Raw genomic sequence first — 15,019 nt, 5'->3', positions numbered from 1 at the left:
TACGGCCGAATTTTAAAACGCGAAATTCGATCGAAAAGACTTAAAATAAATTTAATTAAAAAAGAAGTATTTCGTAAATATATAATTAATTTAAATATTCGAGGAATGCCTTTTAATTTCGTTAATATAAAAAATATAGCTAATTTTTTTACCGCGTTACGTAATAGTAATCGCGTCGATAAATATTAAATTAAACGCTTTATTAATCGTACCCCGGATTTAAAAATTAAAATAAATCGTCGATATAATTATTAAAAAGCTTTTTACGAAAATTTTAAAGTTATTTTTATTTAGTTTACGTTAATCGCGAATATAAAAACGAAATACGGGATCATTAACGAAAATATTTAAAATTTTAACGAAACCGGTTTTATAATAAATATAATCGGGTTAATACTCGTCGTAATACGCGCCGAGCGGCGTAAAAAGGCGAAATCGGTTTAACTTAATAATCGGGAATAGGCAACGGCGATTAAATATATTAATTCGTAGGGTTAATATATTCCGCCGTTTTTAATCGTTTAAAACTAATATTACCTCGTAAACTAATCTCGCGAAACCGATTTACCGGGTAACTAAGTAATTAAGCCGATTTTTAATAATTAGACTAATAACGAAACAAGGTTAAACTAAATTAAACACTTCGATAAATATATTAAATCGTAAACGAAAAGTCGTTACCGCCTCTTAATTCTCGACGGCTACGAAAACTATATTTCGGCCGAATTCGAAATATACTGCTAAAATAACGATATTATTATTATTAATATGCCTCCCTATTTATCGCACTTACTTTAACTTTTCGATATAACACTTTATTTACCTTTAAAGCGTGTTTATTCGAAAAAAATCGAGCTATTTATTAAGGCTTTTATAAACTATATTACTAAGCTCGAGTTTTTTATCGCCTTTAAAACCGCGTATTTTACTATTTTTACGGAAATTAATATTAAATTTAAATTCAGCGTATCTAATTTAATACTTTATAACCTTAACGAAATAATTAATAAGCTAAATATGCGTCTCTAAACGCTTATATTTAACCTATCCCGTTTAGGGACGGTTAATATTTACGACCTTTAAACGCCGTTTAACCTTTAATAAATAACTAAGCACTTTACTTATATTAAAAAGAGGGTGTCTACTTATTAAAGAAGCTCTTCGACGCCGATTTTAAATGCGGTAGACTAAATAGCGACGGGTATAATCAAAATAGCTTATAAAATAACCCTTATATACGATAAAATATATATATTAAAAGAAACTAATTTAATACTTTTTAAACGCCGGAGAACTAAAAAATTACGAGTTTAGCTTAAAAAAGCCCTTATTATTAAGGAATCTTAATAACTATAAAACGAAAAGGTAAAAAAGAAGCGTTTAGCGCCCGATAAAAATAAAAATAGGGGTTTATCGAAACGGAGGGCGACCGGTAAAAAGCGCTATAATATTTATAGCGAAACAAGTTATAATACGCGAATATATAAAAAAGATATAAAATTAAGCTAGGAATTAAATAACGAATAGTTTTAATTAATTTTAAACGTTATAATTAAATTAATTTATATAAAAGGGTCGAGAAATAAAAAAGGTGCGTCGCTAAGTAATATACGTCGCGTAGTGGTAAACCACGTTACGATATTTTATTTAATATTTTTTGAAATAAAGGGTAAAATATAACGATTTTTAATCGTAATTTTATTAAGCCCTTTATAATTTATATATTACTACAGCGTTCCGACCTTTTTAAAAACGAGAAAAATAAAAGCCCCGGCTAAGCTTTAAAATTCGCGGATTTTCCCTTCTTCTTTTTATTTTATTTAGCTATTTACGTAAAGCTTTTAACTCGAAATATAATAACGGGCAAATAAGTTTATAAAAAGGTTTTATACCCGGTTCGAAATTAATAATATAATTTACTAATTAATTAAACGGGAGGATATCGTACTTCTCCGTATTAAAAAAATAATAAATCCGTTAAAATATTACGGAAAAAGCCCGTCGAAAAAACGATTAATAATTTTTAGCGTTCTTTTTTTATATATCCTCTTTTAAAAAATACTACGGTATAATATTAAGTTCGGCCTTTATAAACGTAATAAAATACTTGAAGTATAAAAAATTAAACCCGCGTTATATTAATAAAAAACTATTAACGGTTTAACTTTATATTAAGTATTATTCGTAGTATTTATATAGCCTTATAAAATAAAAAAACGGGGGCGCCGGTATATTAAGGGTCTCGGTTAATTACGACGTAAAACCGACGAACCTTTTAAATTACCCCTCGAAAATTAATAATATTAAACTTTATTTAATAAATGCCGTACGTAAAGATATATAATTTATTAATTAACGTAATTAATGCTACGCGGAATAAAGCTCGAAATAATCTAGCCTTTTTAATGAAAACTTAACTAATTATATTTACTTTTAAATAAATATTTAAATTAACGAACGTATAAATCGAAACAACGCGTAATAATAAGATAATAACCGTAATAAAGGTTCGTAAAGTTTTAAACACTTTTACGATTAAATTAATAGTTAAAAAAGATATTTTTTCGTTTAAAACCTACGGTTATTTCCCGATATATATTATATTAACGTTATATTTAAAACTATATATTTATTAACGTAATAGTGTAACGAACGGTTATCGGGGTTTAAAAGAAACCTCGTAGACGTGCTAGGGTTTATATTAGCTAAAACGAGAGAGTATTTAAACGTATAAACGAGTACGTTCGTTTAATAAAATAAATAATATTTTAAACTAATCGTAGAACTTAATTAAAAGTATAATAGGTTCGTTTAAAGTAATATACCTCATTAATATATTAAATTAATATTTAAATTAATCGTTAAAATAGAGAGTATTTATATAAAATACATAGGAAAGGTTTATTATTATATATTTAATCTTTTCTTTATCGATTTTACTATATTTCCTTAAATTACTAGCTCACTAGTAATCCGGTAATTTAATCGTAGTATTTAACTTATTTATTAAAATAGTAAGCTATACCTTTAAGCTTATAGTAGCTTACGGTAATTTATAATAAACTATTACATAACGAGGTAGTCCGTGGGTTTTTTATTAATATTCCTATTTATTACTTTTAATTACGGGGCTTTTAAAACCGCTATATCTCTTTCTTAGCCGTATAAATAACTAAGTCGTAACACTATTTCCTCTTTCTTTTAACTTTTATTTTTAAAGCGCCTAACATAGTTTACCACTACGCGACGTATATCACTTAGCGACGCACCTTAATTTAATTTTAATATAATTAAACTTTAACGTATAATACCTTTATAATTATAATATTTAATTAATCCTAAAAAGATCGAATAGTTTTAATAATTTAAGCGACACGAAACGAACCGAATTAAATAAGCTAAAAAATAGTAGTAAAAGCTTATAATAGTTACGTAATCAGGTCTTTATAAGGCGGGGCTGTAAATAAGTCCTGAAATAAATGGAATTTACGACGAAGAGGAAAGGAAAGAGAAAATCGAGCTAGGGCCGATGCGGCAGATCGGTTTTAATAATAGGGTAATGGGGCTAGTATAGGGTCTCTATATTAATTAGCGTATAGGCTAACGCATTATATTATTACCCCTTTTTTATAAAAAGGCGGCGCCTCGACGGTTTTAAAAGGGATTTAAACGAAGGTGTTTTTTAATTAAAATAAGGATAGCCTTAAGTATTTATTTAATTACTCGATTATAAGGCTTTAATTCTTATAGCGTCGCGATTAGGTTTTTTATACTTTATCGCGAAAATTCCGTTAATTAGTCCTTTTATAACGGGGTAATTCTATTTTTCTTTTTTATAGGATTTTTTATTATAATTTATTTAGTTCTTTGCTTTATTAATCGGCGGATTTTTTTCGGCATTAATAACTCGTTATTTAGGTAATTTTTATTAAAACGGTCCTCCTCGGCCGCGAATTTCTATTATATTAATCGTATTAGGGGGCCGGCTTTATCGGGGTTTTAGTAATAAAAATCCTTTAATTTATCCGGAGTATTTTTAAAGTTAAAGGCCGGGTATTAAATGTCGTTATTTTCTTAATTAATTTAATCCGCCTTATAGTATAATTTACGGTAATAGGTTTAAGATATTTTAATTTTAAATATTTTATACTTCGGGCTTTTAAGTTCGTTAAGGTTTATAGTTTTATTAGCCGGGCGCCCCGGAGCCTGTTTAAGTAGCGGGTTATCGGGGTTTTTAAAAAGTCGATTAATATAGTAAGTCTTGTTTTTTTATAAGTTAAGAATATTTAGTTTATAAATATAGCTGTCGCGGGATAAGATACAAAAAGACTATTAAGTATAAAGGAAAACTAATTTATCGCCGGGTTAGTTCGTCTTTAAGCCGGCGATTTTTTTAATATAAACCCGGTCGCTTATATCGAAATCCGGTTTTTTTCGGTATTTATTTATTTATTCCTTTATCTTTTTTTAAAAGGATAATATCGCCCGTTACGCGGTTTTAATATACTCTTTAATGGTTTAAACGTTTTATTAAGCTTAAGTTCGACTTAGTTTTTCGTTAAGAGGAAATCCTTTTAAGTTTTAAGTTTTTTTTTCTTAATCGAAATAGCTCTAAGATTTAAAACCCCGTTTTACTTCGAAGGGGGACATTTTTCTAAGGGAGTTATATAGGATCGTGGTTTAAATATAATTTAAAGCGGGTAATATATTAACCTAATTATTTTAATAATAAGTTAAGAATAATTATAGTTATTAGTTTATATATTTATTTATAATTTTTATTTAGTTAATTATATTATAATATACCGTAGAGGCGAACGTTTATTTAATACCTAATATTTAGCAGACTTTTTTTATAAAGGAGGCTGTAAATTAAATGCTTTTATCGCCAATTACGGTTCGTAGTAGTCCGAATATTTAGAACGGCCTTTAATAATAAAGCTAAGCGGCCTTTTTCGCGTCTACGTTTTTATTATAAGGGGAGGTTTAATTATATTTCGTTAAGCGGTCAACGACTATTATTATTATATCGTAGCCCGTTTTTTTATCCGGGGGGTTTATAGTTTTAAAATTTATTATTACGTTTTACTACGATTAATTAAGTATCGGGAATAGTTAAAACTTTCTTAATATTTTTATACGTAAGATTTTAATTAATTTATATATATAGTTAACGACGAATACGTTGTAATTATTTATTAGTTTTAATTATTAATAGCTTTAAAAAACTAGCTTCTTAGTTTTAACTATGTTTAAGTAAGTAGTCGTTATTTAGTAATTAATATTTTCGATAATCCTTGTTTAAAGGTTATTTTTTAATAAGACCGTTAATTTTCTTTTATAAAATAATAGTTTATTAATTAATATAAAATCCTTATAACCTATACGCGCTTTCTCGCGTAAAACTTCGAGGTCTTTCGATTATCGATTAACGTCGAGTAGGGTATTTAAGAGGGATATCCCTAATAAGTCGGGGGCGGGATATTATCCCTTAATAATATAATTTCACTGTTAACGGCTTTAAAGCTAAATCTTAATAACGGGCTTAAACGCTTAAAGATAACCTAGTGTTTTTCACTTTCCTTTTTAGTTTTAAAGGTCCTTAATTCCTTCGCTTTTTTAAAATAATACGTTCGCGACGGTGTTATTTTTTCCGGGCCGGTAGGTAATAATAAAGTTATATTAAGTTAAAATCTCGATTTAATAGACTTATCGAAAATTAAAATATTATTTAATATCGAAATATTCGAACGCGCGATAATTAGTAATAATAATAAACGGTTTAAAGCGTTAAAACTCGATTAACTTTACGCGCTAATATTATAAACCTCGAATTATAGCGAGTAACTTTTTATCGTAAATAGAGTAATTAAGCTTTAATCCTTAAAGGGATTCCGAGAAGTACCCGATTAAATATTATTCCCTATCGTTTTATTTTTAGGAAAAGACGTTAATAATAATATAATCGAACGAGTCGGTCTCGAGCTTTATTTCCTTCTTATGGTCGAAATACGAAAAGATTAATGCCTATAGTAAAGCGTTCTTTAGTTCGTTAAAAGTAATTTACTACTCGGTTCTTTAAATTTATAATTAATTCGATTTTATTAACGTCGTTAACGGTTTAACGATTTTATTATAATTTTTAATGAATTTATAATAAAAATTAACGTAATCTACGGTCTAATTAAACACACGGTTTAATTAAACACTTTCCAAGGCCTCGTATAACGAAATATAAATTAATTCTATTATAACGTATTTAATATATTAAAATTAATCGGAATCCTTCTTTTTAAATACTTCTATATTATTTTAATAAGTACGCGCATTATATTCGGGCTCCCCGTAAATTTTATAGCGTCGCGGGCGCGTTTTAAACCTTTTCGTATAACTATTACTCCGGCGCGATTTATCCTATAATTGTTTATTAACGTCCCTTTAAAACTATAAGTTTTCTCTAATTTATATATAAAATAATCCTTTATTTTATAGCCGTTTTTTTTCGTACGGCGGCGCCGGCTAAATATCTTATTTATTTTTCGTAATGCGGTTATTTTACCTTTTAAAAAAACGAGCCGGTATATTATTTACGTTATATTTTTCGTAATTTAATTAAATCTAATTAAAATCGACGTCGGAAAACTATTTTAATGCCGTATAATATAGTTTTAAACGTATTCGGTTTAAAATTAAGCCTTAATCAGGTTATTTAAAGTTTTTAATTCTTAAGGAATAAGTAAGCTAGAAAACGTTCTCGGAAGTATTAAAGTACGTAGTTTTATATTTAACTATAAAATAATATATTCCGGATCGTACGGAACGAGTCCGGTCCCTCGAAAACCTTTTTATATATTTAAAACGGTAAAAATCGCCTAGAACGCTTTTAAAAACGTTGGTAAGAAATCCTCCTTTAAAATATAAGTAATATACGCCCGTATAAAACCTTTAATGTTTTTCCCGTATACCCTTTTTAACGTATAAAAACAGCCGATATTAAAAAGTTAAAGCTTATACAACGAATAAAAAAGTATATAAAATATAATAATCGAGTTTTTTTATAATAAAACTCGAAAACTATCGAGTAATAGCTTTTATAACCGTTAAAGATTAATAAGCGGTAAATATTTTTCATACGAAATTTCGTATATTTATTAAAGTATTAAATTTAGTCTTCGCTTTTTTTATTCGTAATCTAGCTATTTTTAATAATTACGATTACTTAGTTTTTTAATAATAAACTATTTTCGTATTAAAAAAAAGGTACGTTTTCCCGGTAAAAATAATATACGAAAAAATAGAATAACCGTATAATTCGACGCTTTATATTACTATAACCTATCCCCGGTTTTTTACTATAATATCTTAAGCTTTCCGCGTTGATCGAAAGTAATTACGATTATTTCGAACGAAATTTAACCTATAAAAAACCCGGTTTCGTCGAAATTATATATATCCTTTTTTTAAATTTTATACTTATTAATTATATTCCGTATAAAAGTAAACTATACGCGATACGCGTCGAAATCTTCGCAAAAAACTCTTTAATAATCGATTTTCGGTTAAAACGCGTCCGAAAATTTAATTATCGTCGTACGAAATTAAAAGCTTAATTAACGCCGACGCGTCCCGCGTTATATATATTAAGTGATCGATTCGCTATGTTTTTAATACTATTTATTTAAAACGGAAACGATCGCGAATTTAAATTAATTATATATTATGCGATTAATTATTTTTCGAAATTCGTAAATTTTTACGTTAATAATTACGTATTTTGTCGTAAAATACTACCGCGACGCCGGTAACGTAAAGTTATATAAAAAATATTATATATTCGCGTTACGGCTCGTACGCGTAATTTAAGGTCTTTTTAAAACGCTTAGAGCGTTAATTATATATCGTTTTTTTCTATTAATTTACTATTGTAAGTAATAAAAGTATAAGGTATAAAATATAAGTTGTACGGAATTAAAAGAAAATATTTAATTAAACCGTGTATTTAATTAGACCGTGGATTACGTTATAGAATTTAAAAAACGATTATATCGCTTTTACGTTCGTCGATAAGGATTAAATTTTTACCGCGGAGATTTTATTAAGGTTTACGGCGATACTATCGGTTTTAATAATAAAGCCGAGGTACTTAATTTTTATTACGTTAAATTCGTATTTTTTAAGGTCGGCCTAAAAGCCGGCTTTTAATAGTTTTTTAAAGAACCTTTTTTATATACTCCTTATATTAAAAAAGGTCTTTAAAATAAATAAAAATATTATCGATATAAGCATAATAAAAGTTATTAAAGTATTCTGGTAATAGGTTATTAATAAACTTTTAAAAAGTAAATAATCCGTTAATTAACCCGAATAGGAGGACCTTATATTTATACGCTTTATAACGGGTTCGGAAAGTCGTTAAGTCTTCGTTTTTCTTCTTTAAGCGGACCTTATAAAAGGCTTACCGGATATTAATTTTAGTGTAAATTTTTACTTTAATTATCCTATTAAAGGTTTTTTTAATTAATAATAACGAATATCGATCTTTTCGCGTAATAGCGTTTAGTTTCCGGAAATTTATATAAAAACGAAATCCCCCGTCGCTTTTAAAAGTTATAAATATTAAAGCCGCTTAAGGGGCGTTGCTCGATATAATAAAGCCTTTTTAAAGGTTTTTCGAAATATATTTTCGGGCTACGGTAAACTTTTCTAGGGATATTTTATAAAGTAAGTTATAGTTTAAATCGTTTAGTTTTATATTATTCGTTAATTTAATTTTATAGTTTATTAATCCGCGGTATTTAATTAATTTATCGAACTATACTTTATTAAATATATGCTACGGCGCACCTTAAAATAGGCCTTTAATAGCCTTGCTAACTAGAGTGGGGCAAGGGCATACGAGAGATAGCCCGAGCGCCACTTAATTTTTCCCCACTTATTTAAATAAGGAAATCGTCCCGGTAAGGCTAAACCTTTTCCTTTTTTCCCTATTTTTTCGGTTTTTTATAATAAAGCAATAATTTATAGCTTTACCTCCCGAATTATTATAATTATAATATTACCGAAAAAGATTTAACTTATTAAGCCTGGGAAAACTTTACGAATATCTTATTTTTTAAAAATTAAAACCTAGATTAATTTCGATTAAATAAGGTAATTAATTAAAATAGCCGCCGGCTTAAAAAAGCGCGATACGCGCGTAGAATAGGCCCGTAAGTCGGTGCGTTTTAATATTAATAATATTAACCGCTTTTTTATAAGTTTAAAAAAACGTGCCGCGCGAAACTCCTTATTAATTAAACACGCATCCTTCGTTTACCTTAGCGTAAGCCTAATAAACGTGGGTAATTAGAGCGTTATTACCGGGCGCGAGGGCGAGGATTTATTGTTCGACATTAAAAGCGATTTAAAATAGGAAATTACCGCCCCCGAATTATTTTACTAATTATATTAAATCGAGGTTAAACTTAAATTGCGAGCGCTTTTCTTTCCCGATAATTTTTTTAATATTATAAACGAAAATATCGAAAAAAGATTAAACGATTAGTTATTATATATAATTTTTATTATAATACTCTCGCGATGTTTTTCGTAGCCTTTATCGAGACCGCGAAAACTTAGTGGCTTAAACGCGAAGGCTTAATCGTCGAAAGATATTTCGATAAGATATATAAAAAAAACTCGACCGTTATCTGGGAAGAGTTTAAACTACGAACCTTTTTTATAATAAGTTTTAAAGATTAAGCCCTTAATTTAATAAAGATTTTTAAGAACTTTAATATTAGCTTAAAAAGAGCTATATATAAACTACTATCCTCGGCGAAAAGGATTTAAATAACGACGTTAACTAAGAAAATAGTTAAAATAAAGGATTAAATAAAGACGATAAGCTTATTAAGAAAAAGAAAGATTTTATGCTGGTCGTTGTAAAAAGAGACGAGGAAATTTAGTAATTAAATTAATATATTATTAATCTCTTAATCTAAAACCGAGGAGTCTCGGTTTAAATAGAAGGGACGACCCGCACCGGCGTTACGTCGCTTAATAGCTTTAAGCGAAGTATTAAAATGTCCGACCCCCCCCTATTTACTAATAAGAAGGATTTTGAAATTAAGTTGGACTATTAGTTTATAACCTTAAAGGGTAAGTTAAAAACGAATATTAACCACTACCTTACCGATAAAAATAAATATACTTATATTATTAGCCGGGTTAACGGTAAAACCGTTAAAAACTTACACCCTTTCGTTATTAACGAGTAGGATAACCCCTTAATTAAGATTTTTAAAGACCTCTTAAATCACTTATACGAATAGTATTATAATCTTAACGCTTACGAAAAAGCCCGTAAGGCTTTTTAAGACCTAACTATAAAGCCTAGTAATAGCTTTTAAACCTTTTAACTCGAGTTCATTAAGCTAGCCGGACACGCCCGCGTTAAAAAAGACGATTATAAATAAAAGTTTAATAATAAATTACCCGCCTAATTAAATAAAAAAGTGATTACCGATTATTATAATAACGATATTTCGTTTAATAAGTTTTATTTTATTATTTTTTAATATAACTATTAATAAAATCGTAATTACGTTTAGCGTAACGGCGTAAAAAAAAGGATAACGCTAGAACTACCGGAAAAAATATTAAACAGAGTATTGCCCCTAAAACTAGTTTCGCCGGTGGCTCCGCTACCGAATCGTCCAAGCAGACCGATATTTTTCGTCGTATCCCTACCGTTAAAATAAAGGAGCTTTTAATTAAAAGAGCATGCTTTAATTATAAAAAAACCGGATATCTCTCCCGAAACTGTCTTAATAAAAAAACTTTTAATTAGTAGCGTATTAAGCGAGTTAACGGATTAATAATTTTAATAAGATATAATTTTATTAATCCTAAATTAACCGTTTTATTTAACTTTGCCCGTTTAAAAAGGACTTTAATAACTTGGAAAACTAAGTACCTTAAAGAATTTTAATTCTTTTTTAAAGATATTATCCGAGTTAAGTATATAAAATATACTTTTTAATTTCCTATAAACCTATTTTAAAGTGGACCCTTTTACCTTTATTTATATTATAGTAAGTAATGGATTATTTATTACTACTATTAATATATTCGCGGACACGGGAGTTAACGGAAAACTGTTTATAAACGTAAAATTAGCCCGTAAAGTAATAAAGCGACTAAACCTTTAATAATTAATTAAGTTTTAACTTAAAATTATCGGAGGATACGACGGTAAATTCTTTTAATTAATTAATATTGCCCTCCTCTTAAATTTTAAAATATAAGGATATAAAACACTTTTTATACCTTTTTTTATAATCGATATAAAGTATAACTTTATTATTGAACGAAAATAGTTTAAGGAATACGACGTTATAGTAAACTGTCGGAGGAAGCGGCTAGTCTTTTTAAAGGACTAGTAAAAAGTTTAAACTTAAAATATCGATATTACGAAGGTAGGATAGTTTTTAAAGAAACCCGAGTATAATTAAAACGTTATTTAAAGGTAAAAAAAATGTTTATCGAAAATAAACGAAAACGGGATAGAGCTTTTTTTCCGAAGCCCTAACCTAACTACCGATAGCTTATTATAACAGATAAACCGGAAGCCCCGAACGATAGTTCGTCCTTAGGTTAGCCTAAGGAACCGGAGGTAGTTCTTTAGGCTACTATAAAAACAGTCTGATAACGTATCGAATAATTTATTAGGGAATAAAAAATAAATAGCTAAAGCTAAATAATAAAAGGACCGATATTACCCCGCTACGTTATATTAAAACCGCCTTCGAAGGACCGGTTTAAAAATCCCGAGATCTTTAAAATAAACCGTTAACTCGATAAATTATTACCCCCGCGTTTAATTAAAAAACTTTCACCTAGGAGGGGTTATCCCTTAAAAAACTCCTTTATGGGTTAAAACGAGACGGCGTAGGATAGTATAAATTAAGGCTCGTCGAGGTATAAACTTTAAACGTAAACGGATTTTTTAACGATATCGATTCCGACGTTATAAAAATTATATATTTAAATAATATTAAATGAGTTATTAACTTTAAAAGCGATTTCTTATTAAATAACGAGGAAACCTTAAAATAAAAAGTTAAAGAAACTATGCCTTTTAATTATTATAGGTATTACAATGTTTTTAGTAAAATTTAATCCGACGTTATCGCGCCGTACCGGGGAAGCGTAAGTGATTATCGAATAAACTTAAAAAGGGAAAGAGCCCTAAGGACTTAAAGTTTAGCCTATTTTATAAGATATCCCTCGAAAAATTTAAGGCTTATAAAAAATACGTTACCGCCGCCTTAAAAAAGGTTTTATTATTAATAGTATTATTTTATAAGTAGCGCTTATTCTGTTTATACGGAAAACTAATAAAGGACTTCGTTTTTACGTTAATTATCGTAAATTAAATATATTTACTAAGAAAAACCGGTATTCGCTGCCGTTAATTAACGAAACCCTTAATAGGATAACTAAGGCTAAGATATATACTAAAATCGATATTCGTTAAGTATTTTATAAGATTCGCATAAGACTTTAGGATTAAAATTTAACGATATTTCAGACTAGGTATAAATCTTTTAAATACTAAGTTCTCCTTTTTAAACTTACTAATAGCCCCGTAATGTTCCAACGGGTTATTAACGAGATCCTAATAGAGTACTTAGATTTATTCTATAGCGCTTACCTCGATAATATTTTAATTTACTCGGAAAGCGAAGAAAAGTATATAGAACATATTAAAAAAGTATTATAAAAGTTAAGGGAAGTAAACCTTTAAACTAATATAAAAAAATGCGAATTTCACATTATTAAGACTAAATACCTCGGCTTTATAGTAGGTATAAATAGCGTAAAAGTCGACCCCGAGAAAATTAAGGCCGTTAAGGATTAAAACGCCTTTATTAATATTAAAACCGTTTAGTCTTTCTTTAAATTTTATAATTATTACCGACGTTTCGTGTACGAATATAGCCGCATTGCTAAGCTTTTAATAAACCTAATTAAGAAAAGTTTTACTTTCGCGTAGACCGATAAATATTAAGAGGTATTTAAAAGGTTAAAAAAGTTACTCTTAGAGGCGCCCGTGTTGGCACACTTTTTTTACGATAAAGAAACCCGAGTCGAGACCGATGTATCGAATAGTGTCCTAGCTGGCGTTTTACTTTAAAAGGAGGGACCTAACGATAAATAGCATCCCGTATACTTTTATTCCGAAATAATATAAAGAGCCGAGTATAATTACTTTATTTAAAATAAGGAAATGCTAGTAGTAATAAGAGTGCTTAAATGCTAGAAAGCGAAACTAGTGGGATTATAACGATCTTAATTATTTTTCGTAATTATTAATTACGAAACACTTTAATATTTCGATATTAAACGACTATTTAACGTAAAATAAACGGCTTAAGCCGATACGTTATCATAGTATAATTTTATAATTACTTATAGGCCGGGGGAAAAAACGTCCTCGTTAACGCACTTTTAAAAAAAGCGGGTGATTTTAAAACTTAAAAGGATAGGAAGAACGCTTAACGAACTATAGCCCTATTTAAACCAGCCTTTTTAAACGTTATCTAAGCCTTAAAAAAAGCGCGTTACCCGATTAAAAAAAAAGCGAGCTCTTAATTATACCTAGTTAAAGAGCCACCTAAACGCTTTAAATATAAACTTATCGACACCTTCTTACATAAAAATATTCTATATCCGGGGTTAAAAATATATAAATAAAAAGCCCGAAAAAATAAAATATAAAAATAAACTATTAACGAACGGTTTATCCTATTCTAAGGCCGCCTTATTATGCCCGACGAAGGCGACTTTCGGACCCGTATAATTAATAAGGTTTACTCTCGGACCTTTATAGTATACTTAGGAAAAAATAAAACTAGGCGGCTAGTATAAATAAAATACTGGTGGCTAAAATTAAGTAAAGATTATAATATGTTCGTAATTAACTATATAAAATATAGGCCGAGTAAAGTTCCCCGCGATAAAATACTAAGCTTTTTATACCTATTACTAATTTTATTACGACCCTAAGACGCTATCGCGGTAAACTTTAAAACAATACTTAAAAATAAAAAGGGGAACGATAATATTATACTAATAATTAATAAATTAAGGAAGCGAATATAAAGCATCGCTTGCCGGATAATTATCACCGTAGCCGAAATAGCCCGATTATACTATAAAAAACTATACCGAATATATAGCTGCCCCTTAATAATAACCTTAAACTAAAGACCGTAGTTTACCTCCGCCTTTATAAATAAAGTATTAAAAATCCTAGGAATTAAATAAAAACTATCCTCGGTAAATTACTTTTAAACGGCGGGATAAGCCGAAATAGCGATTTAATACCTCGAGTAAAAACTACGAGTATTTATTAACCATTTTTAGAACGATTAAAACGAAACTTTACCGGCTATAAATGCCGCCTAGGCTGTATTACCCCAAAATTTAATAGGGTACTCCCTTCACGAGATTAAAATAGGGTTCCCTATAAAATCTACCTAGGATTAAGAGGTTAGGATTAAAAACATAACGAATTTAAAGAAACGCGAAAAGCTTAGCCGAATAACCGCATAAAATTAAATAAAGCGAATCGTTAATTACTATAAAATAGTTAAAAGAAATATAGTTAAAGCTTAATAGAAAATATATAATTAAGAAAATAAGCATTAACGGTAACCGGATTTCGATATCGGGGATCGGGTATTTATTATTAAGAAAACCTGGTTTTTTATAAGGCCTACTAATAAGCTCGATTATTTTTTAATCCGATAATATTATAAAATCGAACGAAAAATCGGTCACTCGTATTTACTGAAAATCCCAGAAGAATAAATAGGTTCTAAGGTTTTTTATATAGACCGACTTAAAAAGTATTCGAATAACCCTTTAATTAAATAAACGGCACGAAATTTTAACGGCGAAGTAATTAAATTAGGCGAAGAAAAAAAATAGGAAGTATACCGTATTACTAGTTTAAAAACTCACTATCGGA

The sequence above is a fragment of the Apiospora aurea genome (genome assembly GCF_038362705.1).
Source record: "Apiospora aurea strain CBS 24483 chromosome Unknown utg000001l_segment0_segment0, whole genome shotgun sequence".
NCBI classification, from domain to species: Eukaryota; Fungi; Ascomycota; class Sordariomycetes; order Amphisphaeriales; family Apiosporaceae; genus Apiospora; species Apiospora aurea.
The sequence above is the reverse complement of the archived record's forward strand: the minus strand, read 5'-3'. Positions refer to the sequence as shown.